General features: G+C 39.3%; 1 long non-coding RNA gene across 1 annotated transcript in view; it reads right to left on the minus strand.

Moving 5' to 3' along the window:
- LOC115306926 overlaps nt 1-22,795 on the minus strand; it is a 32,939-nt gene that overhangs the window by 6,387 nt on the left and 3,757 nt on the right. The window contains exons 2-3 of the long non-coding RNA XR_003915496.1: nt 6,676-6,717; nt 523-715 (exon numbers count right to left, since the gene is read on the minus strand). This is a non-coding gene — a long non-coding RNA (uncharacterized LOC115306926). The remainder of the gene's footprint in view (nt 1-522; nt 716-6,675; nt 6,718-22,795) is intronic.

Raw genomic sequence — 22,795 nt, forward strand, 5'->3', positions numbered from 1 at the left:
AAGTCTAATTACATGAAACAGAAGTTGGTGTTTAGATTTTTTACTTTGCTTTTCTGTTTTGAGTGTCATTGCAACTACTGTATTGTAAATGATGGAAAATAATTGCATATGTTAAAAAATATGAAACTTTATAAAGTAAAAAAAATAAATAAAATTTTTAAACTAAAAAAAAAGAATAAAGCTGCTATGAACACTGTGAAAAAAAAAAGAAAAAGAAATATTCCAAATTTCACCTAAATTCCTGAAAAATCCATTCCAAACCATAAAAATATCAAAAGAAATTATAAAAACAAAACACAAATATATGCTTTTAAAGTTAAGTTCCTAAGCAACAAGGGCACAAGGAAAATCTTTTGTTTCCTAGAGGTGACTCCATGCGGGCTTCGGGATGCCTCATGGATGGGAGCTGGTCACCAGAAAGACAAGCCATAATTGGATGCTTGGAATTCTCAGCCCCCCACCTCCCATTCTCCAGAGAGGAGAGGGGAGTTGAAGGTAGCGTTAAAAATGGATCATTCTTACCTGAGAAAGCCTCCATAAGAATCCCAGTAGAATGGGATTTCGGGGTTTCCAGGTTGGTGAACTAGAAGGCTTCTGTGTGCCACTGGCCAGGTCCCACATTCCATGCGGACAGAAGTTCCTTTGTTGGGGACCTTGTCCTGCATATCTCCTCATTGGGTTTTTGCTTTTTATCCTTTATAAATAAACCAGTCACCTAGTGAGTAAAATTAAATAAATAAATAATTGATAAAATACTCATTGAGTAAAACCAAATAGAATATAAGTCATTTTGTAAATATTCCTCATGGTGGATTATCTTACATGACTCTTTTTTTTTTTTCCCCGAGAGAAAGACTGTTAAGCAGGCTCCATGCCCAGTGTGGAGCCTGATGCAGGGCTTGATCTCACGACCTGAGCTGAAACCAAGAGTCGGACAGTTAACCAACTGAGCCATCCAGGTGTCCCCATCCTTAATGGCAAACCTACTTAAAAGGCAAATCCAGTGAAGTTGAAAGGGATGTTTCTTCAGTAACAGTAAACCATCTTTTGGGAAAGGCACATTTCTCTTTGCATCATGATCAAAATTAGATTTATTTTAAATATGGATTTATTACACTATAAAAGGCTTTGAATTGATAATGCTAGAGACAGGCTAGCCCCTAAAATTTGCAGAAGCTAAGGCTCACTTTCTGCATGTTTTTGAGAGACAGAGAGAGTACGAGGGTACAGAGGAGGGTCAGAGAGAGAAGAAGATACGGAATCCAAAGCAGGCTCCAGGCTCTGAGCTGTCAGCACAGAGTCTGACACGGGGCTCAAACCCATGAACCATGAGATCATGACCTGAGCTGAAGCCGGACGCTCAACCGACTGAGTCACCCAGAAGCCCCTGAATATTTTCAAGTCATCTTGCAGGCTAGAGTCATGACCGTGCACTATGGTGTTGGAAGTCTACTTCTCCACTGACACTGCAGCTGATATTCAAGAGGTATTGCTCTCCCCAGGCTGCATTGCTCACTGTAAACCCAGGCATCCACCTGGATCTGCTGGCACAGAGCAAGGCAGAGGATGGTCTGGTGCCCAGGATGCCAAGGCAGTCACTACTGCCCAAGCCCAGAACGGGAATGAGTCAAATTCTCCAGGAAGCCAGGGCTTGCAGGGCTCCCCCCTATTCTGCTTACCTTTCCAACTAACTCAGGGTTTCCAGACAGTTCTAATCACTTCCAAAAGCTACACTGCCCTAGCAGGGGGAAGGGATGGAATTCAGTTATTTGGAGAATCCAATCTGACTAAACACCTCTTTGGGGTGATTGGAGGCAGCTGCCTTAAACAAAAACAGCTCCTTTCCCAGGCTTCCAGGGCAGGGACTGTGATCTCTCCCCTCTCCTGTGTCTACCTCCACTCTCCCAAACACTTACACTGGTTTCTGTCAGTCTTGCATCGTGTGTGTGTGTGTGTGTGTGTGTGTGTGTGTGTGTGTGTGTGTGTGTTGATGGGGGGGGGGGTCGTAATGGGTGAGGCGTGTGATTTGCTCCCAAACATTCTTCCCAAGGAATTTTGTTTGTTTGTACAATTGGTTACCAAACTTTAAAAAACCTTCCTGGGAAGGGCAAAAAGAAACTTAAAAACTCCTTGAATTTTGTGTTTGAGATATGTTTTGGTTCCCCTTAGAGTGTGGGCCAAGCTCTGGAACCTTTGAAGGCAGGGCTAACTCGGAAGAGATTTATCTTGTTCACATGCTTTGAAGTCACCTTCGCTGCTTGCCAGAGTCTTGAAGTTCAGCTATAGGAGAAACAGCGAGTTGTCTAATTGCAATTTCATTAGAGCTGTATTATTTGCCACTCAGGTGTGCTCTCTCAATCCCATGTGGCTCTTTGGGGATGGTCAGGCAGGGTGCCTTACCTGGAACCTGGCCTCCACATTGGGAATGTGACCCTGGCTTGGACAATGCAACCACTTCATGCCCTAGGAACCGGATTGGTGCATGACAAATCAGGCTAATGAGAATCCAGAAATTCTGACACAGACATTAGGAAGTGCGTGTTCTTTTCCTCAGGAATCAAGAGCATGTAAGTCCTCAGTCATCTTATTGCCTTATGAAAGGAGCCTCTGAAATTGAAGCCAAACAGAAGCAAGGAGAAATAAGAGATAAAGTCCTAAGAATAATGTTTAGATCTCTGAATCCAGCTGTGCCCCCTTGAAAAAGCTAATAAATCCCTTGATTCAGTTTCAACTAGTTTGAGTTGGGCTTGTGTCACTTGCAACAAAGAGGGAACTGAATGATAGAATTTAATTCTAAAAGCAGTAATTCCATCTGATCCCAAGCAAATGCACCCAGATGTCCCACAGACACGTCATTTTCAAAACTAAACTTGTCTCTTTCTTCCCCTTCTCCATGAACATCTGCTTTTTTCTCCTATATTCCCTCCCACCAAACAACCCTGCTTGCCCTGATCGTCCATCTCCATAAGTACTGCCACACTTTCTCCAGAATATTTTTTTTTTAATTTTTTGAGAGACAGAGAGAGAGACAGAGCTAGCAGAGGAGGGTCAGAGAGAGAGGGAGACACAGAATCTGAAGACAGACTCCAGGCTCTGAGCTGTCAGCACAGAGCCCAATGCGGGGCCCGAACCCATGAACTGTGAGATCATGACCTGAACAGAAACTGGACACTTAGCCAACTGAGCCACCCAGGAGCCCCTCTCCAGAATATTCTTAAGTCCATTGTCTCCATTCTTCTACTGTTGCTGCTTGTTCCATAATATCCATTATTTTGTTCACTGAACTATTGCAACAAACATTTTCTGACTGATTTTCCCTACCAGTAGGTTTGCTCATTCTGAACTATTCATCTTGTTGCCAGAGGTAGATTTTTGGAGTGTACACTGAAACATGTGATCCCTGACCCCCTCCCCAGCATCACATTAGTATTAATCACTCATCACTGCCTGAAAGATAAAGTTCAAATTCCATAGCACAGGTTAGCTAGTTCTTTTAGAATTTGGCCTTAGCCTGAACATTTCTAACCAGTCCTTTTCCCCTCCCTGGCAATAATCTGGTTCATTGATAATAAATCACTCCAGTTCCTTAGGTACACCAGTTTGTTCTTTACCTAAGATGGTCTTTTCAGCATTTGTCCTCAGCAGAAAACTGCTGTGCACATTCCTAGACTGAATTAAGGCTTGCTTCCTTTTACCAGATTTGGTCTTTTAAGGTTCTATATAACCTGAAAATTCCCTCACTTCACAAGCTCAGCATTTTATTTGTATCCATTAACCTTACGTTCACTCAGAGAGTCTGTGAGGTGTGATCACAGAGGAACAGGAGGAGTAGAAATGTGTCCTGGAGCTTTGCTGTAAAAAGGCAATTGTTATCATCTACTACTCCAGAAGCCAAGACCAATGCAACATTTAGATCTCATGATCCTGTTCCATTTGGCTGGTTCAATATATCCATGGATCAGGTACTTGTAGTCACATAAAACTGAATCCTAAATGCTCACTGGTTTGTGCCGAAATCAGAGCAGACACTCCATGTTGTTTATGGGCTGCCTGCTTCAGCGTGGCTTCTTTCCCAGGTCCCAACTTGTGGCTCTGTCTCTGCATCTTTCAATTAGGGACTTTCCTATGTTTTCATCAGCTTCCTACTTTGGACATTTCCTCACGGTCTTTGGCTTGGAATCCTGCTCTACACGGTCCTCACTTCAGGTTACCGGGCAGAGTGTATCTACCATAGCCAGCCCATCGGAACCCAGGGCATACATACACACACTCCCCACTCTTGGGCACATGGACCCTTCTTAATACTGACCAGAGCCTCCTTTTAAGTCTGGTTTGCAGGAAATATGAATGTTTGGCTTAGAAGTACAATCTAAAGACGCAACAGTAATCATGAGATCCAACTAGAATTTTTTTGCCATTACTTAGCACACTCTCCTTTGCCTGGCTTTTTCAGCCTCCGTGTGGAAGGAAACAAAAGTTCCTGTTTATTTCTCGAAAGTGCCTGCCTGCAACACTGTTCATTTTGAACCAGAGAAGAGTGACTCATTCATTTCAAATAATGATTTCAGTTCATCTCAGCAGCCTGGCTCCTAAGGCTTTCCAAGACAACAGCGCCTGGGTAAAGGTAGTTTATCACTAACTTCCGGATCACAGGATGCCAAACGCTGGAGTTTTAGAGTCCTAGGTGTTCTGTGAAACCCTCAATGCCCTAGTGAGACATGCTGAGTACATTCTGCGCATTCTGGTAAATACATTAAGGTAATAATTACTTCCACATTGCCCCTTTTAAATACACATTTTTACTCAGGGCCACAGTTTGCCCTTACATACACCCAATGCATTTCAGATTTCTGTGTAATTTAAAGAAAAAGCATGGCTGAGGTGAGCCAAATTTATATATGCGTTCTTTGTGTAAGTTATTTCAGAGCTACAAAGGCTGTGGCCCCGCGCTTATACACAGTTTGTTTCCTCATCATGGCTTTCTGCCATCAATCGGAATACCTTTCTTACAGTGCCCTAGATCCCAATATGCAAAAAGTTTACTTATTTTTTATTATTTTTTTTAAAGAAAGACTTCTTATGTATGTTTCTAAGACAGGAGGACTGGTTTATATTTTCAAAACCCTCAATCTGGTTATAGTAAAAGAGGTGACATGTTGTGGGGAAAATAGTGAATTGGAATGCCAATGGAAAGCATGGACTTGTTTTCTTGCTTTGGGAGCAAAGGGGGGCATGATTTTTAACTCTGTGGAAACTGAGGACAAAAAGAATGATAACTTTCTAAGACAGTAGTTATAACAAAACATTTCTTTATTTAAGAAGGAAATTTTTAATATTAGTTATGAATAGACTGAGCTTCTCTTGTACTCATGTCTTCCTTGTAAAATGCATATAGTCATTTAGCTTTATAATGCTGTCAAATCTTCGTTACAATTATCTATTGAATTACTACCTGCACTGTCTAGCAGTACTGATAATGTCATTTCAAGGTGACATTGTTCATGTCCACAGATTCTGGGTCTCATTAACGTTCAAGAATGGTATCAGTATTTCTTTGGTCACACAATTTGTTTTTTTGGTTTCAACTCCTTCTAATTATATTTGATTCAAGAATATTTGGGACTTGATTTGGGGGTGGGGTCTCTCTGTGCATTGTTTTTACATTTTCCCAAAATAGCTCACAGTTTATAGATGAATTGGGAAGTCACTAGGTTTTACTATGTTTCTTACCATCATTCATGCTTTCTATTAAAACTTATTTAAAATAGCACAAAATTTCATCTGTGGTTATGGGAACATTAAGCTTAAGTGCATCCTGTGAATCAAATACGTGTCTGTTCAGAGACAATCAGAAAAGCAATTGAACACTGAAGTGCAATGTTATTTTGTTTTATTGGAATGAGCTTTTCAAAAACCAGATATGGTGCCAGATACGTTGTTTTAATGGTCAGTTGCTTGGCATCCTGTCAAAAGGTGGAACTAGTATCCGGAGCAGGCTGATGGGATAAAAATGTCAGAGCTTTGACTTGACTGCCCCTGACTACAGACAATTGTTAAGATTTACCTGCTTAATCCTGTAAATGGCTGGGGGTTCAGCACCATCCATGGAGGTTTTATGGAGGAAGTTATCCAGGACCACAGAAAGTACCTTTTTTTTTATGGTATTCTTCGACTGTTTGAATAAGCTTCAAGTTAATAATGACTTTTGAATACCTTACCATAAATTAAATTCCAAACAACATGTAATTGGCCTATGCTCCAAAGGAGAATGCTAGAACTCAGAAGAATCTCATGAAACTATTTGTATTCTTTTTACTGGAATATTTTGAATGAATGAACCACAAGTCTCAGTAAATAGATTTTCCAGCATATATTTCTTTCATCACTTTTATTCCTCTCTATTGTAATTCATATGTTCATATCTGAATCCTCATTAGGCAGAGGGCATCTGGAGAGTAGGAACAATATCTTTGTATTCAAGTATCAGGAACAATGCAAGAGGGTAAACCTAAAAGACTCTAATGGATCATCTGTAAAATGGCCAATGCCTGTAACAGAATGTACATGTTTTAACAATGAATGCTAGTATTCAGTGGATGCCAGTCACCTTTCCTTCCCTGGGTAATGGCCTTTTTCCATAAATTACTTAAACTTATACATTCCTTTATAATTTACCTGAGTTGATCTTCCAAATGACAACTTAGTAAAAGTCCGTACCTAGAGAATGAGAAAAAAAGAAGAGGGGCTATCAAATGTTGAGTGTGAGTATGTACTACAAGTCTCTGAGACAGGCTGTGATGCCTCATTTGGGTCGGGGTTCCTAACTATTTCTAACCTATAGCTCTTCTTTGGAAGAAAGAATGTCAAGTGGCAAAAGCTATGGCTCCAGAAACATACTCAAAATATTCAAATACCCAGGCTTTACACTTGATGGTCACAAGCACTTGGGAGAATTACTTGTCTCCGAGCCTTAATTTTCTCTAGAAATATTGAATGAACTTCACCCTACATCTTGGAATAATTGGGAGGACCAAACAAGGTGAATGCAAATAAACTATTCATCTTTGACCCTTGTAAGTGGTGAGATTTGTTCCATCACTCCCCAGGAGGTGAGGGTTGAAAGGAGGGAGCAGGGACAGATGCCCTCGTTAAATAATGCCATTTGCTAACTTTATGACACAGGAAGAGACTGACGAAACTTAATATGGATTCATCCTTATCTTCCCATCTCTCTTAGCAAGTTGGTTGCCTCAGTTAACAACTCTAATGTACTCAGAAGCAAAGAGGGGGTGCCTGGGTGGCTCAGTCGGTTAAACACCCAGCTTCGGCTCAGGTCGTGATCTCATGGTTTGTGGGTTCGAGCCCCGTGTCAGGTTCTGTGTGGACAGCTAGCTCAGAGCCTGGAGCCGGTCTTCGGATTCTGTGTCTCCCTCTCTCTCTGACTCTCCCCTGTTCACGCTGTCTCTCTCTCAAAAATAAATAAAACATTAAAAAAAAAAAAAAGTAAAGAGGCATTCTGACCTGACCAGCCAGTGGCAAGCTAGGGAATGGTGATAAGTGCTAGCCCAGTGTCTTCCTTTACTCAATACTGGGAAGTTTAATGATTGTGCAGATAAACCTGTGACCTAGAGTCCCTCAAGTGAAACCCTGTCAAGCCATTCGCTCTTGGTCACAATTAATGACTGAGAAAATTGGAATGTAGAAAATGTGAGCAGTTTATGAGAATTCACAAAATTTCCAAGAAGACACAAGCCAAGCCTGTGTTTTCTATAAAAGGAAACCACCGGGGGCACCTGGGTGACTCAGTCGGTTAAGCCTCCAACTTTGGCTCAGGTCAGATCTCATGTTTGTGGGTTCGAGCCCCACGTCAGGCTCTGTGCTGACAGCTAGCTTAGAGCCCAGAGCCTGCTTCCAGTTCTGTGTCTTCTTCTCTTTCTGCCCCTCCCCCTCTCATGCTCTGGCTCTCTCTGTATCAAAAATAAATAAAAAAACATTTTAAAAATTTAAAAAAATAAAAGGAAAACACAGTGTCTGTAATCTTTTGCTCATGATTTTAGAGGAAGTGCAAAAGAAGGATAATTAACTACGTGTATGTTTACTAAGTTGTTTTCTTCAGGAAAGAATATATAGCATTCAGATGGCTGAGGCCAGTGTAAAGTAAAAGTGACCATCCATGTCAAAAGAATGATCCACAAAACTTTCTCAATTGACATAATGCCTTCTCATGTATGTCTGTGGAATGAAGAGTGAGAGGGAACATCCTGTTATGTCCTTGGTTTGAAATGACAGGTCTACATTCACAAACTGACCTGTCATCTCTTGTTTCTGTGTCAGTCTTTGTTTTTCCACCCATATTTTATGTCCATTCGGTACAGGGACCAGGTCTTATCCTTCTGCCAAGAAGAGTTAATGCCAAATGACAATGGCTTTAAAAAGCAATTGTTCTTCACCTGCAGCAATGTTATTGCTGAGGCACGGTCATAAACACACACCCTCAGAGTTCTATCCCTCCAGTGTGGGCGGCAGTGACAAGTCACCCACACTCCATCATCGGATACTTTTTTGACCAGGAGAAAACACTTACAAGACAACTGGCTGGAATCACAGTGAGATGCTGGATGGGCAGAATATTAGTGTTTTTGTTTTGTAAATGATACTGAAGGGATAAATATCACAACTCTGACATCATTACCACTGTATTCTCAACAACCATTATGCTGCACGCTACTATGTATATTTGAACTGAAGCCAAATTCACTGAGGCATACTAGAATCATTTGAATTTCATTTGTCTTGAAAAACCCAAGTCAGTGTGTATGGTGCACCTTAGAGGTTGGTGGACCAGCACAGTGGTTTAGGCAAAAGAGACATGGTCTAAATGGGTTAATAATTTTCCCCGGTCTCAGTCTTCTGAAAAACAAGAGACTGGACTAGTCATTGTTTCTTAAACCTACTTCATCTTAACAAGCTCACAGAGAGCTAAAAAAATCACCCTTCTTATTTCCTGAACATTGCTATTCAGCAGAGATAGAGCCTGTGAATCCATGGTTTTATCAAACCCTCCAAATAACATATGACAAGAACTGGAGAAACACCAGACAAGGTTCTGACTTCCTCACTGCTAACCTCAAAAAGTCAGTGGTATAGGAGATGGCAGTCTTCACGCTGTTATTAACACGTTCATGTGTGAATGGTTAAAATGAATGCCTATTATAATAACAGAAAAATCTAAGAAAGAAATTCCTTTAAGGACACATTATTCGGCTTTCATCATATACTTGTACATATTACTAGTACCATTTACAAGTACATACTACTACGTGGAACCCAAATGAAAGAACACAGAAGTCCTTAAAAGAAAGGGTTATCACGTCAAGCTGCAGGCAGTCTATTCACCACAGGGAAAGCAGTTTTGCTCTTCTACTTTCTAGTCTTATCTATCATTACAGAATCCCTTTATGGCATACTGTTGTCAGATCTAGAGCATGATGAAGTGTTACAGAAATCCTAGAAATTTAGGCTCAAGAGAATCACAGCTGTGAAAATGAGCACAGGCCCTATTTATAAAAACTGAATGATATAAAAGAGCATAAGATGTTACAGTACGCACACACGCACGCACACACACCTTTGCTCATGCTCCAACATCCACACATGCAAACACGCTCACGGCCCCACAAACATGAACACATGCACACCCTCTTCTGCACACATGCTGTGTCACGCTCTCAACTCTGGATTTGGTTTTTAGTTGATTAAACACATGAAACTGAAACTATCCAAATAAACTCTTTTGGCAGTTATTGAAAGTCTTTTGAAGTAAGCCAGAATGCCTCTACAGTCAATGTTTCCATACTGAATCAGTCCCTGTCATAGTGATATTATGTTTATTTTTTATGTTGGAACAGAGATTTCTTCTTTCATTGCACCAGCTCTGAAGATAAAAATAAAAGGTAATAGAGCAACATTCCTCGAATTTGAAGATCTCCTCCCAGGCTAAAGCTGATGCTCTAATTCTTTTTACAATCTCTATTTATAATAAGACTGGGCAAGCTACTTTGTCATGGTCATTTCAGACTTCTAGCCTCTCAAAAATATGTTCTCGCCTCCATAAACCAGTAAAGACTCTCAATATTTGATGATTGTCTCATTCTTTTTGTTTTCAGGGCCATGTGGTCTGTTTGAGCTTGTCATCTGTGAACAGAAAGTGACTGGGAGAGGCCCATGTGGGCAATTCTAAAGATAATTTTGAAGATTTCCCCAAAAGCTTAAGCTTCTTTTTTCAGAGCCCTTTAATGATCCAAGGAAAACATTCTGATACACCATATTTAGAACTTGGGTACAAGATAAAAGAAAATTAAATAAATCCATAACTTTCTACACCCCACATAAAACCTCTCCCTTCCTCCAAAGTCCTTACTTCAGAGAATGGTATCAAACGGACTCTTAAAGCCATAAACTGAAGATTCACCCTCACATCCTTCCCCACTCATCAAATCCAGTGATTCACCACATGCTGTCTAATCTACCTCCAAAGTGTCAATTTCTCATCGCATGGCTCTCTCCCCACTGGGAGACTTCAGAATAGTATGTTGTTTGAGCATAGCCCATTAATCTCCCTGCCCCTAGCCTCTGCTTCCTAAAGTCCTCACTGTTGGAAGCAGTCCTATTTCTATCATGCAAATCTGGTCTTTAGAAATTTTGTGAATAGGAAGAAGCAGAAATACTTTTCTCTTAGGATTCTCAGTTCCTTTATAACCTTGAACAGTCTGACACATCAGATTCTTATGTCACTGTTTCCTTTAGCCCTTATCCATTCTCCTTTCTAGGACACTGACCTTATTACCACTCTCTAAATACGTCTTCTTGTTTCCTGGAATATCTCTGGAGACAGCATTCTCCTGTCTCTCAAATGACTACACTACTGTCCCGAGTTACCAAAGTCCAGTTCAGCCTTCAATATCCATCTCAGGTCATGTTCCCCGTGATGCTCTCACACCTCCCTCTCAGAGCACTGTGTTTGTACTATATTCTATATTCTACAGTGCAAATCATGTAATGGGTAGTGCAATGAGTTGAATGGTGGCCTCCTGAAAGGTACATCCACCCACTAAGCCCCTAAACCAATGACTGTGCCTTTGTTTGGAAAAAGGCTCATTGTAGATATAAATTAAATTAAGATTCTTTAATTTTTTTTTTTTTTTATTGAGACAGAGAGAAACAGAGCATGAGTGGGGGAGGGTCAGAGAGAGAGGGAGACACAGAAACTGAAGCAGGCTCCCGGCTCTGAACTGTCAGCACAGAGCCTGGTGTGGGGCTTGAACCGATGAGCCGTGAGATGGTGACCTGAGCCGAAGTCAGAGGGTTAACCGACTGAGCCACCCAGGCACCCCTAAATTAAGATTCTTGAAATGAGATCATCCTGGATTATATGGATGGGCTTTAAATACAATATAAGTGTCCTCCTAAAACTCAGAGGAAAGACGCACAGGGAAAAAATGAGACTATGTGAAGATGGAGTGAGAGATATTGACCACAAGCCAAAGAACTTGTGAAGCCACCAGAGGCGTTATTTCCCCTGGAGCCTCTGGAGGGAGCATGACCCCGTCCACACCTTAATTTCGAACTTCTGGCTTTCAGAACTGTGAGAGAATAAATTTTTGTTGTTTAGAGCCACTAAATATGTGGCAGTTTGTTAATGTAAACCTAGGAAACTAAGAAGGATAGTTATTTATACATCTGCTCCAAACTAGATCCTGAAATCTAGGAAGGAAAAGATCATAAATTTGTTTTTAATTAATAGACTTTATATGTTTTAGGTTTACAGAAAAGTTGAGCAGAAAGGACACAGAGTGAGTGTTCCCACATACCCGTCTCCACTAGTTACCCCAGTTAGGTGGTAAGGTCATGTTTCAGTGATACATGTTTGTTATAATGAACGAGCCAACAATGATACATAGTTATTGGCTAAAGGTCATAGTTTACCTGAGGGTTGGCTCTTTGTAACTTACAATCTTTAAGTTGTGATAAATGTAGAACAACCATGTGTCTGCGATTATAGTGTCATACAGAATGGTTTCACTGCTCTAAAAGGCTCTGGTGCTCCACGAACCTATCCTTCACTCCTCCCAAATCCTGGTAGCCACTACTGCCTCCATCTGCCTTTTCCAGATTGTCATATACTTGGAATCATAGTATCTAGCCTTGTCCGATTGGCTCCTGTAACTTAGCAGTGAGGATTAAACATTCCTTTGGAGGCATGATAGATCATTTCTTCTTATTACTGAATAATATTTCATTGTCTGTATGTAAGAGATCATAAAATTTTACTTCACTTTTGTAGCCTTAGCACCTAGTTCAGTGCATGACACACAATATATGTTCATTGAGTAGGTATATAATAGATGGATGAACTGTTGAATGAATAGTAAACGAGTTCAGATAATTTACTGATTTTATAAAATGAAAGCTTTAAACTCTATGAAATGACTAAAGTAATTGTATTATTTTCTTGATACCACTGAAAGCACCCAATGGGTGTTATTCCTGGGTTCTGGGTTCTGGGTTTTGCCTTGCAAACTGATGTATGTTATATCCCAAACCAAAGGAATAAATGCAAAATCATGATGACGTGACACCTAAACAACTCCTTGTTCCAGGAGAAAAAATAGCCCAGAGGCACCTAGGTGGCTCAGTGGGGTTTCGGCTCAGGTCACGATTTCATGGTTCGTGGGTTTGAGACCCACGTGAGGTTTCTCACTGACAGTGCAGAAACTGCTTGGGATTTTCTCTCTCTGCTCCTTCCCCACTCCCATGTGTGTGTTCTCTCTTAAAATAGATAAACAATTTGTTAAAAGCAGCCCCAAATCGCCAAAAGGCATGTAATGTATATTCATAGGTTGAATACACTTAGACTTGCATTATTGGTAACTTTGGTCACTGATTTTAAAAAATGGCTACCAGGTAACTAAGTACCATTTAAGAATCTCCTCCAGGGTCAGATTTCAGGGTGAATTGTGTCCTTGCTCAGCCCCACTGCTGAATTCTGGGATTAGAGACATTTGAATCAATTATCTCTTAATTTGCTCCTTTTCTTATTTTAGAAACAAGTACTTTTCAGTAGCTTTTAGCACTTATGGATCGAAGGACATGAAGTAGAGATTTTAACTCAAAATAATTTTGAGAAGTCTTGTGAGGAGAGGCACATGTGAAGGAAGATATGATATGAGTTACTAAAGCTGAGTGATGAGGATAAGAGGCTTTGTTTTACTGTTCTCTCAAAATGTATATGCATTTGACTCTTCCTATAGTTAAAAAAAATCTCATACTAGTAATGATAAAAAGAATTTTAACATATTTTAAGATAACTATATTAGAAATGTGAACTAAAGGTACTTTCTTATTCATTTCAAAGAAGAATTTTTATGCATTTTAAAAATTTTAACAGACTTAAAATTTTATACTTAAACAACTCAAGGATCTGAATGCTGATATATATGGGAGGGGGTTGTGCACTGAATCATCTATAATGTATTTTTAGAGAAAGATACATTCTGAAATTCTGACTCTTTTCCAAATAAATATGTTTAAATTGTATTTGTAAAAATGCTAGAAAATAAGCTAGAAGAAATATTGTCCATAAAATGAATTACTTACATGTTAGCAACAGGTAGTACATAGTCAAATTAAAGAATTTTGGATGCCATTTAAGGTCTATGAAGCCAAATATAAAAAATTCACTTACTTTAAAAAAAAACATATTTGAATAGCTTCATGAAATCATCAGCATATAATATGTTTTGGGTGTAGTTGATTTGTGGTATCTTCAGGGAAGAAAAGGGAAATTCAACTTCAGAGTACATTGCTTATATTCAATCAAATTATTGATACATCACAAATAGGAAGGATTCAATCAAATTATAGATTCATCACAAATACAAAGGCCCACATTTAAGCCTATTCTTAAATAAATTTCCCATTTGTATTACCATCTGGCAATAAATAGAAGATTAATCATTTCCTTTTTGAATAATGAAAAGGTTCACTTCAAAATGCCTCAAAAATATTGGGCAGGAAAACATCCTAATATTTTGTTTATAATTTCAGATTGCTATTAGTTATGAAATCTTATCAACTTGTTGTGATCAAGTTAACATTACTTAAATTCATTTATTAATAAATACATTTTTGCTTACATAAGAAAATTTACTGAGGAAAAGGCAAAAGGAAAAATCCTAGCCTCTGGTTTTCAGAAAATACTGAATGTTGAAACATAGTTTCTTTGTTCTCCATTCAGTGCCAGCCAGTCCCCTCCTGATACCCTCTAATGGTGGTCTTCTGCCTTTCAATTCTTTACCTCCACCACTGCCTATGATAAAAATTCATAGCACCTTTATCTCCTGTGGTTAAGTAAAGTGTTGAAATCTGAGTGGCCATCAGCTTACTGGTAAACATAGAAAAGAGCTGAAACCTGTGTTTGGGAATAGCCTTTGATCATTTGCTTAATATTTCTTTTCTGCCTGTAGCAATGTTGGATTGGATTTGCTTGTTTTTAAGCTTCTTTGATTTTTTTTGCTACATATTTTGACATTTGCCTAATAGAAAAATGTTTGCTTCTTTTCTTAGTCATATTATGTCAAGTGATTCATTTCTTCTTTGCCTTTTTTTTTTTTTTGTAACCTCAGGCATTCTTCATCATGCCTCTAAATTTATCACGCAGCTGTTAAAAAAAAAATCCACACCAGAAACTCACACTTTTTACAGTGTGATGAAACATGTGTATTTAAAAATATTTAATTAATACTTTAATATATGTATAATACATAAAGGCATCTCTGAACCCATTGCCTATCCCAGGAATTAGACCAGGTTACATGAAAGACCTGTCTTGCTACAATGATTTTCTAATGACTTGGATTGTAAATAGTCACTGTTTCCCCAACTTCTTTTTCTTTTTCTTTCTTTCTTTTCTTTTTGGTGCTCTAATAATTTTCTCCCTCTCCCTTAGAACTTTCCTAGTCATTTATTCAGTTTTCTTTCATTTATTTGTTCAATCAGCATTTGTTGACCACTGTTTATTTGTCATACTCAAGGATAAACATTGTAACCATACTATGAATAAGGCATAATCACCACATTCAAGTAGCTTACATATATCCTAAGGCACATCCTTGTTCACAAAGAAGAAAGTGATGTTAAAGAGAAAAAAAATAGCAGTCAACATCTTTCTCTGACATAAACGTGACTGAAAAAATAAAACTGTAATATAGACAACTTTGGAAAGAAAAAGGAACTTTCTAAAATATTGCAGATTGAGAGCAAACATTTAGATTTAAACACAGGGCTTTCTAGAATCCACTCAAGTTGAATGACAAGGGTTTCCGGTGACATTCTTGCAATAGTCTGCAGCCACGTTCTGTGTATTGATAGTGTCTGGGACTCACCAAGTAGAGACGCAGGGATTTGGGGTGAAAAGAGAAAAAGGGAAATTAAAAGACAGAAAGGGAATGAATCTTTGAATATTTAGAAATTGGAATTTCTACCCAACTTAAAAAATATTTTTCATGTCTTAGCTTTTATGTTCCCACTTTATACCCCATTCATATTTAAGCTCATTCTTTTCCTTGGTTTTAAGTACAGTCTATAGCTCCTAAATTGATTTTCCTGCCTAGTATTCTCATTGTTGTTTCATACACATATCCAACTGCCTTGAAACCACTATCAAGCATCTTATGAGTGCTGACCCAACTGAGGTCCACTCAAATCTTCAGTCTCAACCTCCAGTGCCTCTAGAACACGTTATGATTTACCTATATATCTAGTTTTCAAGGCAGAATGCTGTTTTTCTTTCTCTTTCTTGGCACTTCCCTGTCCTTCAATGTTCACATCTAATCCACTATAGATTAGTACTATGGATACTGACTGTTGAAATTTTTGTATATTTTTTCATTGTTCTTTTTTAAAAATTTTTTTCTGTTTTTAATTTATTTTTGAGAGACAGAGAAAGACAGCGTGAGCAGGGGAGGATCAGAGAGAGAGAGAGACACACAGATCTGAAGCAGGCTCCAGGCTCTGAGCTAGCTGTCAGCACAGAGCCCCAACATGGGGCTCGAGGCCACAAACTGTGAAATCATGACCTGAGCTGAAGTCGGACCTCAACCGACTGAGCCACCCAGGTGTCCCCCATTGTTCTTAATCTCCACAATAACTATGACGGCTTTCTGGTTGGACTCCAGTGACTTTCCAAACAATTCTCCATATTGCTCCCCAAAGAGATCTTTTTTCAGTCAGAGCTGATGATGTTACTTTGACTTCTTGTACTTTCTGACTATTGATTCTTCAAAGGCTCCTAGTATATTAAAATTCAAAATCTTTAACATGCTCTAAAGGATCCTACATGATCTAACTGTTGTTTATCTTTTTATACATGTCTTGAGCCAATCTCTCTTGCTTATTCCTCTTCACAAGGGATATCTTGAAGACCTTTGGAAGGTCAACTTCTTTCCTAACTCTGGAATTTTCACACATGGTCTTCCTTTTGTCTGCAATGCTCTTCTCCCACTATTTGCCTTTACATTGACCTTTAATGGTCTTAATCTATATATTTCTTCACAAAACAAAAAGCCTACCTTAAATCCTCCTGTAATAAGTACTTCATGCTTTATCAAGATCTGCTTTTCAGAAGTGAGATAGATGACTATTGGCTATCAATTAATATCCACTATCAACTGCTCCCCATTGACTATTTCACTGGAAATGGCCATCCACAGAAGGCTATACCATGTCTAAATGTCTGTCCTTTTGCTTCAACTGAATTTCAAATGTTCACCACTGATTGATTACATCATGTTGCATGATGGATGAACATCTTTTTCTATCCATTACCATCTTCTCCACTTAGTTACAGGTATATCTCCTTAGAAATCTTTCCAATGAATTTTTAGAATACATCTTTTTTTTTTTTTTCAGAATCTATTTCCAGGGAAACTCGTCTATGATAGTATCAAGAATGGTACTAGGAAGCAACTAAAAAGAAAAACATCAGCGCTGACTTGCCCAGTATCTGAGTGACAATAAAGACACCATCACTGAGGTTAGGAGGGGTGAGGAGAGCCTCTGGCCTGCTCTAATTTAAATATTCATTGTTTATGAACTGGGATGGAATACTAGTAGGAGGGAATAATATCGACAGTAAGATTTCCAGCAGGTGGTTAGAAGGAGCAAATTAATAACTATAATCCTATGGAAATGGGTGTCTCTTGATTAGTTCCATTGATTCATTGAAAAAAGACAATGTCAGCCTCAGTCATTGATCCCCAATTTAAGGCAAAACACAAAAACTGCAGGTCTCCATTACCTGCATTTAAAGTAACTCTAATCTCCTGCAATAGGGGAAAGTCAGAACAGAGGATCAGATACATGACTTTATCTTAAGAATAACAGAGCTTCTGACAAGGCTGCATTGTTAGTCCAGGAGGTCTTCTGTGCCAAGGTCATAGCCCAAACTGGAAAAGAAAAGGACCCTAACATATGGAGTGAGGATTTCTAAATAAATGCTTTTGAGAACTGTGAATTCCCAATCACTCTGAACCTGCTGGGCCTGCAAAATTGACTCTATACCCTCTTTATTAGAACTTAAGCATGAAGATCATGCAGAGGCCTCAAGGAAGGCACTTACCTCTACTCCCGTCTACCATCCTGACAACCATTTAAAAACCCTAACACTAAAAAAAAACCTGTCAAATCCTACCCTAGCCTGAATAGGAATGAGATTAAGTCTCCCAAGGAAAGAGAGGGACTCTTCACTGAAGGAGTTCCAGGATGTGGCTTATATAGATGAGCAGGAACAGGGAGAAAATGCATGGAACTGTAATCTCAGATAAACCGAGGAAAGCAGATATAAATCTGATATGGAAAAGTTTATTGATACAGAATACTTATCTGTATTATATTTCAAATCCTGGCAAGGACCCCAGGAGACAGTACTAATATATGGCTAAGATGACTCTTGGAAACTTACAAAAACTGATGGTCTGCCTTAAGTGAGGTATAAATGCCAGAACTGCTGCAACGGGAATGGGAGGAAGGATTCCAAAGACTCAGAGAGGTAAACACTGTCAGAATGCATGTACTCTCTAAGGCTGGAAAACCCACCAGTTGACTATGTTCCATGGGAGGGACTGGGGAAAATTTCTTTTACTAACTGAATAAAGAATGCCCAGTGGGAGGAGCACCACCATCAAGTTCAGTAGAACATGTCCTCTGTAGGCGATGGCTACTGGGGACCAGGGGGAGAGATATCTAGGATCCATGATGGTGATGGGGACGATGAGATGACAGAATAAGCCAGGTGGCAGCTCTTAACTGTTAGAAAGAAAATGGGTGCAGTTTTCACGATGAGCAACACAATGAGGTTGCAGAACAGGGCAACTCCACCAACAGAGAGGTGTGGGGAGGATTAATAAAACACATTATTATTGTAGACAAAATAGGCAGTTGAGAGGTATATTTCTTAATAATACAATGATAACTGAAGGAAGAAATGTGTGGATGGACTTCTGGGAGATGGCATAGAGCATGAAGATTTTGTATTACATGTCAATGTCACTAGTGAGCATAGCTCCAGAGAGAAAGTAAGTAACAAAGTAGAAAGAATGACTAAGATATAAAGTCAGTCAGTCACTGTCATTGGTCAACCAGTACTGGGTCCAAGGGATCATAAATGTAGTTTCCATGATGGCAGGGATGGAGGCTATTCATGGGCAATCACTTACCAAGACTGTTCTGGATACTATTCCTGCTGAATGTCTAGCTAGCCAACAACAGATACGAATGATAAGCTTCTGATATGATTCCAGCCTCATGAACACCACTCAGCCAGTTGGTAGCAAGTTGATTATGCACTGGACTCTTTCCACAAGGAAAGATCAGCATGTTAGATCCATATACTGATTATACAGGTCTTTCCTACACTTGGCTTTCCTGTATATCTAAAAACATATACTAAAATGTTTTATCTATTAACACAACATCCCACATGACTATGCCTCAAACAGACCAACTTCATAGCAACCAAAGTGTGGCAGCAGGCACATGACCATAGGACATGTATAAAACCTCTCAGAAATTACTTACCTGCTGAAAGGCAGATGGGTCTCTTAAATATGTACCTAGTTATATTCATCAGTTTGGTTTTGAAAGTTGCTCTCTGTGCCAAGAAAACATCAGGAAAAATAAGTACTCACCATTTCAGCAGGCATCTTTTCAAGAGACCCACCCTGACCTTGGGCACCTGGGTGGCTCAGTCGGTTAAGCATCCGACTTCGGCTCAGGTCATGATCTCATGCTCCATGGGTTCAAGCACCACGTCAGGCTCTGTGCTGACAGCTCAGAGCCTGAAGCCTCCTTCAGATTCTGTGTCATTCTGTGTCTCCCTCTCTCTCTCTGCCCCTCCCCACTCATGCTCTGTCTCTCTGTCTCAAAAATAAATAAGAAACATTAAAAAAAAGAGACCCACCCTGACCTCGAATCTGCAAAATAAGGATAAATACATTTTGTGCTCAGATGCTGCAGTGGGTTTTCCCCTTACTTCCATAACCAGTTTTAATAATAATGAACAAGTAGAGGAGCCAATATCTGAGAATAGCGTGGTAACCAGAGATCCTCTGGGGATAATCTCCATCACTCCAAGCTACCTAGCAAGCAAAAGAGTTAAAAATAAGAAAAAAAAAAAAAACCTGGGAGATGTCGTGGAGGAGGGTGATGAGTATCAGTTACCACTAGGAGATCACATGCAGCAACAGTTGATCTATAACCCTTTCCTTCTAAGTTTCCCAGGAAAGAAGGTCAACAGGGATCCTGGAGAAGCTGTTTCCAGATAGGGAAAACTTACTAGAAGATGCTAGTGGAACTGTATCACTTAGTAGTAGACTATAATCAATTATAAGGTACTTTTTAATACCATCTTAGGGCTAACACAACATCCCCAAGTCTTGGAAATGTGGGCCACTGAGAAACTCTGTGCTATGACCCTCACTATGAATTTCCCCCAGCTGTAGCAGTGAGTGACTTGCCTATGATTATAAATTTTTCAGTGGGGCAACCTGCAGCCAATGAATGAGTAATGTGAAGAAGCACAACTCTATCCCCTTGTCTCAATTTGGGACAGATATGAGCAGCCATGACAGCAGCAAGGCTTCCCCCAGGGTCAGTGAAGATGTCTCGTGCAACCACAGGGTTGCCCACCTTCTCAGTATTACTGAGAAGGATCTCTGGCTACCATGCTCCTCTCAGAACCCAGTTCTGCTTCCTCAGGTCTCCACAAGTCTCCTGAGAGCATTCACCAATAATATTTCTCTGTGATGCTCTCCTTCTTAGAATTTGTTTCCAGGATATCTAATCAAAAGCTTTCGACCATGTGTCATCTAGCTCCTCACCACATTATTTAATTTTCTATCAGAGCAATTAATATCACTGGTAATTATACATTTGTATAGGATTTCTATCCAAACTACTAAGATGATTGAGAACAGGACCTACAGCTCTTTTGCTGGTCCCTGTATCCCTTTACGTGTGGCACATAACTCATTCTTACTAAATAGTTCAAGCCAACAAAATGATCTATTTTTTCAACTCTTTTCTTAGTAATACACTCACTTTCCACTCTGATGAGTTTTTCAGTCACCAGTATAGAAAAACCTAAACCATGAATAAATGTAGTTGTTTGTCTTCTCCAGCATGCTAAATTCTTCTGGAGAAAACAGTACCAGTTTGTAGATCCTGCCATGATCTGTAGCCCCAACTTGTTCCTCAACATAGCTTACCTTTCACGTCACCCTAATCCACTGCTTTCCCTTTCCCACAAACAGATAATTCAAATTCTCTAAACTCCTTAGGCACCTCCCCCCTCTCTAACCTGCTGCATCACTGCAGAGGGCTTAAGCCTCTTCATGCTACATGCATTTGCAAAATATATACATCTATCTTCTGTCTCTGCCTACTCTTTTGGTGCCAAATCAACTATGAGTACTTTTGTCTAAGCTTATTGGGACTGTTTTTACATGGTCCTCTTAGCCAACATGTATTCTTTCCCCTGCCCTTCACAGAAAACCTTCTGAAAGAGTTACGACATCACTATCTCTGCTTCTTCACCTCACAGTTGTTTCCCAGTCAAACTCAGCTGGCTTTATGGAATCCATCATTCCACTGAAGCTACTCATACCAACACTGCCAACAATCTCATTGGCAAAAAATCCAACAGAATCTTTTCAGTCATCAGATTACAAAGTCTTTTTAAAAAATGTGTGACAGTCGTCCTGTCTCCTGAAATGCCTTTCTTGGCTTTCACAACACCTGCTTCTTTTGGTATTTCTCCCATCACTGTTCAATATGGTTGTCAGACAACTCTATCAACTCTCTGTCTTCTGGGATGCCCATGTTGGAATTTTCCTGAGTCCTTGGCTTTCTTCTCTCGATGCTTTATAAAGCTCAAAGGAGAGCCCATTCAGTTCTACTCCATCCAGAACTAGTACAAATATCTACTGAGTGTCAAATTCTATTCCATCCCCTACTCCTTTTGGTGCAACCCCACATTTTCAAACCTGAATTCATTATCTTTCTCACTCTTCCCACACTGTCATATAAATATCCCATTCACTCAACCAACACAAGTCAGAAACTTGGGAATAATGCTTAACTATTTCTCACCTCTCCTGCCTCCAATACACCAACTACCAGATACAGCTTTCTCCAGTTGCATCCAATTATGTCAGCCCCTGACTTAAATGCCCTTCTTGATCTACATCACCCCAAGATAAAGCTCCATTTTGTTTGCCAGACTCATTAGGCCTTTCAGGAGCTAAACTCTTCTATCACCAGAAATATTTTATTTTATCCTTTCTTAAAAATTTTATTTTTAAGTAATCTCTAAACCCAGCGTGAGGCTTGAACTTACAACCCTAAGATCAAGAGTCACATGCTGTACCAATTGAGCCAGGCAGGCATCCCAGAAATGTTTTATTTTAATCATCCCTCTCTATCTTATCCAGAAAGTCAGGATAATTTCAAGGAATCAAGCCGCCTAAATTTGAATTTGTTGTGTACTCTCTGTGTGACATTTATTATTGCCCCATGTAAAGAGAACAAATTTTCCCACATCTCATTTTCCTATAATCCATTCATGTATGCATGAGAATTAATCAATATCTGAAAAATTCTTCAATGGTGCCTTGCAAGTAGGAACCACTCAACAAAATTTACCTTTATTTAGTATTATGAACAATATTATTGTTACTAACAGTAGCAGTACTTCATTCTAGACATTAAATTTCTTTAGAGAAGGTGCTATGCTTAGCATATAGTAAATATTAATTGAATTGATAATTATATGTGTATATATCTTTTACTTTATAAAAGAAACTCATGATACTACCTAATATTTTGCTGTTTTAAATTCTGAAATAATTGCAGAAGGAAGCACATTTCAATGAGGTTCAATAAGTCTCAACTGAGATGATGGTAGAAAATATCCTAATACATGTAAGTGAGAAGGGACAGTAAGACTATCTTAGGCACTTCCCATGAAAGGGCTTGAGAAATAAGTATTTTCAAAAATATTCACAAAGAAAATGACAAGTTATGCCTTAGATTTATTGCGCCTATGGCAAAGGAGAGACCAAGTTGTGCAAAAATAAAGCTCAACCCAAGGATGACTTTCAAACTTTCTTATTTAAACCTTCTGGAAGAGAATGATAACTCAACAGCTTGACTTATCAAAGACTGCAATCAATATAGCAAG

Source organism: Suricata suricatta, chromosome 2 (genome assembly GCF_006229205.1).
Source record: "Suricata suricatta isolate VVHF042 chromosome 2, meerkat_22Aug2017_6uvM2_HiC, whole genome shotgun sequence".
In the NCBI taxonomy this organism is placed as follows: Eukaryota; Metazoa; Chordata; class Mammalia; order Carnivora; family Herpestidae; genus Suricata; species Suricata suricatta.